Source organism: Schistocerca serialis, chromosome 2 (assembly GCF_023864345.2).
Source record: "Schistocerca serialis cubense isolate TAMUIC-IGC-003099 chromosome 2, iqSchSeri2.2, whole genome shotgun sequence".
NCBI classification, from domain to species: domain Eukaryota; kingdom Metazoa; phylum Arthropoda; class Insecta; order Orthoptera; family Acrididae; genus Schistocerca; species Schistocerca serialis.
Window position 1 is genome coordinate 1030393202 of NC_064639.1, and position 4140 is coordinate 1030397341.

General features: G+C 47.4%; 1 pseudogene; it reads left to right on the top strand.

The window, feature by feature from the left end:
• The first annotated feature begins 2926 nt into the window (after positions 1–2926).
• On the top strand, positions 2927–3044 carry LOC126458893 (5S ribosomal RNA; annotated as a pseudogene).
• The last annotated feature ends 1096 nt before the right edge of the window (positions 3045–4140 follow it).

A 4140-nucleotide genomic window follows, 5' to 3' on the forward strand; every position in this document is an offset into this window, starting at 1 on the left:
TCAAAATGAATTGCAAAATGATGTAGACAAGATACATCTATGGCGCAAAAAGTGCCAATTGGCTCTAGATTATGAAAATTGTGAAGTTATCCACATGAGCACTAAAAAGACTCCTCAAAATTTCAGCTACATGATAAATGACACAAATCAAAAGAGTGCAATATCAACGTGTCGGGAAGAATAGACACTACATACACATAATTCAGGCGAAGACGGCTAATGATCTCTTCACTGTAGATGCAAACCACTTTCGAATTCTTACGGGAATCGGCGAAATGTCGCGAGTGAGGAGAATAATGGGCAAGTGGGAACGCATTAGTTGTGTGTGGTGTGAGCTGAGAATTTGGGTCTGGCGGGAAGAGTGTTAGGGTAGTCCGTGCAATTGCGATGACCACTGTGTCCGGGTGCTTAGTGGCCAGAGCATTTTCTTAGGAAGCACGAGGCCCCGGTTCGACTCGCGGTCCGACACAAATTTTCAAGTTTCCTCATCGATTTAAATCAGTGCCGATCGCAGCCATTCTCTGTAATTCCTTTTCGTCTTAAAAGGCGTTTTTCGCTGCGGCCTTCTCACAGATTTTCAATCACAATCTTTCGCCTCAGAGTGTGAAAATATTTTGTTGGTGCCCACCTACAAAGGGAGAAATTACCATCATTATAAAATAAGAGAAATCAGAGCTCGCAAGGGAACATGTAAAAAAGTAGCTTAAAAGTGGTTCTATGAATAATCTGTCATGCACTTAACTGTGTGAATTCCAGAGTAATCATGTAGATGTAGAAAGTATCTATCAGATTTCAGAAGTCGAACTGGGAGGTTTTCCAATGTCCACATCAGCCATAACAGCAAAATCATAATAAATGTTTGCTGCATTACTTTCTGGAAGGACGAACAATATTTTAACAGCTGAAATTGCTAAAATTCAAGTACTTGTAATTGGACAAACTGTGTGTATAACCACAGAAAACAGCAATATTTATACATGGTAAACACATATTCCCCCCTTCCCCCACGCCGTTCCCCTACCCCCATGAACCAAAGACATGCCTAGATGGCGTAGCTGGCGTGCCTGATACAGGTGACTGTAACATGGTTGCAACCACAACGGAGACGTGTGTGCGGAGAAGACAGGCAAACATGTAGTACCTAAAGAGGGGCCGCAGACTTTTTACTAGTTGCAGGGGCTACAGATTGGATGATTGACTGATCTGGCCTTGTTGCATAACTGAGTGTGCCCTTGCTGAGTTCATCGAGCGTTCACGGATATCGACAGCATCTGGGCGGTTCCATCATTCCCGTACGATTTCAGATCGACACACAGCAGGGTGGGGCAAATAAATGTGGCCCGCAGAACAGAGTTCCAGGATATGCTCTGATTCGCCCATCGCCTGCTGACGTCAGACGGGAATTTCCAGAGTAAACTGACGAGGAAGATGTGCTCTGATTGTCCGTGTGTGTGGGACATTCTATGGTGATGCTCTGCTATTCAGAGCAATGACATAACATAATACTATTAGAAAAGGTGATTGCAATGAAGATACGACGCTAATGGAGGAAACACTAGCTAATGGACGGAAATGAAGGGAAATGGAGGGAAGCCTAGCTGCAGGTTCAATCACTAATTCAAAAGCTATCCACCAAATGTCTTAGTTACTCCAGTGGTTGACTGAACAATAAATGAAAACGTTCCTAACACTGGAACCGGAATTAACGGTACAGTGGTAACGGTGCGTCCGCTTTGTAAACATCAACGCCTACCTATCACCGATGCTGATGCTACTTTTATCAATCCGCTTTGGCGGTAAGACGACCGTGGGTCGTCGAATATAAAGAAGTAGAATCTCGCTTGTCAGGTCTCCGACACCGTAAAGTCACATCCAAAGTCTGAATTCAGAGTCTTCGACGTCTAAAACCAGCGACCTTTCAACTCCCACATCCAAACCAAGACCGTCCGCTTTCACGTGTCCCTTCTCCTGGCCCTGCTGGTTGCGCCGCCCCAGCCGCAACCGCCACTCCTAAAAGGAAATACAGTACCAACCTGACTACAGCAGACGTTGAAAGTGACCATCGTTCATCTCTTGGCATTTTTGGGCCCTGGTCAGCAAGTTGCTGAAGGCGCATCGAAGCTGGACCTCTGGATTTGCTGCAATCTCATCCGAAATGTTCTGCTGCAGTTCTTGAAGACTATGAGGATTGTAGCGATACACTTTACACTTGAGGACTCCCCACACAAAGCAACTGCACGCTAACAGATAAAGTGACCTGGGCGGCCAGCTAGGGCCGCGACCAGATTGACCTCTAATAGCAACTTTGCAAGGCGCGAAGATTGTGTAAATGTGCTCCAGGGTTCAGCCGGCTGTACGGGCAGTTGCTCCAGACCGTTGGAAGTAACTGTACTTTTCCTCCTCCTTTAATGCTGCCAAAAATGATTTCAAAATGTTGGGAATGTAACGGGTCGAAGACATCGTCTGAGGAAGGAAGATGGGACCAATAACGTGGCGTGCAGACACTGCACACCAAACCCCCAACTTCTGATCATGCAATCTGATTTGTGGAAGTTGTGCGGATTATCCTCTGCCCAGAATCTGTGATTTTGCAAGTTCACGTAACCACTTAGGTGAAAACAAGCTTCATCGGTCATAAAGAACTGATCCATGTCCAAGCTGTTCGTTGTTATCTCAGTGTGCAACCAACGAAAAACTGCAGGCGCTGAGGAGCATCTGCTGGTTTTAATGCATGAACAACAGACACTCGGTAGGGATGCGTGTGCAGGTCCTGGTGGAGTGTTCGTCCGTATAATCGATGTGATACGCCAGTCTCTTGCGACAGGCGTCGGGTTAATTTAGTAGGACTTTGAATAATTTTGTGCTGAACTGCAGCCATATTTTCTGGTGTGCAGGCACATTTCGGAATGTTTTTTGACTTGTTCAAGGCAGCGGCCTTGCCGCAGTGGATACACTGGTTCCCGTGAGATCACCAAAGTTAAGCGCTGACGGGCGTGGTCGGCACTTGGATGGGTGACCATCCAGGCCGCCATGCGCTGTTGCCATTTTTCGCGGTGCACTCAGCCTCGTGATGCCAATTGAGGAGCTACTCGACCTACTAGTAGCGGCTTCGGTCAAGAATACCATCATAACGACTGGGAGAGCGGTGTGCTGACCCCACGCCCCTCTTATCTGCATCCTCCACTGAGGATGACACGGCGGTCGGATGGTCCGGGTAGGCCGCCCGTGGCCTGAAGACGGAGTGCTTTTTGACTTGTTCAAAACAGGTCTTGTCTGACGCCATTTTCGGACTAAATGTTGCTTGGCACTCCTTGCTGGCACTTTGACACTAATAAACTTCTCAGCAAACAACTGATCACACCTTGTCCACAACTTCATTGCCACTTAAACTTCTTCAACGGACACCTGCTGCTCCACTGTGAATACCATTGCCCCCTTTGCACTGCTCCACTCACAAAAAATGGCTCTGAGCACTATGGGACTTAACTGCTGAGGTCATGAGTCCCCTAGAATAGAACTTAGAACTACTTAAGCCTAACTAACCTAAGGACATCACACACATCCATGTCCGAGGCAGGATTCGAACCTGCGACCGTAGCGGTCGCACGGTTCCAGACTGTAGCGCCTAGAACCGCTCGGCCATCCCGGCCGGCGCTCCACTCACACTGATACAGCCCGCATTAAGCTCTGAACCGGCGTGGATCATGTGACGGTCGTAAATGTGGTGTGTGCGCCACAGGGTTTGGTGATATGCATACATTCACGTCTAATCGTGTGCACTCACGCAGGACCCACCCTGTACTTACATTTCTTTGGGGTTTTGTTATAGCAGACGGATAGCTGTCAATTACATGGTAAATACTTACATCGGAAGTTCCGGAAAAGTAACTCACCTCATAGCTCGAAAGCTTCCACAAAGCACTAACGCAACAGATCTGAATCTTCCACTGTAAAAGCTCTCAACTGAAGATGCAGAGCTGCCACAATACACTCACAAGCAGGAATAACACTAGATTCGGATCTTTGACCCGTTCGCACCTTTGCCCCCACCTATCCTATGCCGCATTTGACTGTAACATTCGTGTGTCAAATGGGGCGAGCCCACGCTGTGACTTGCGGCCACTCAGTTTATTCAGACCG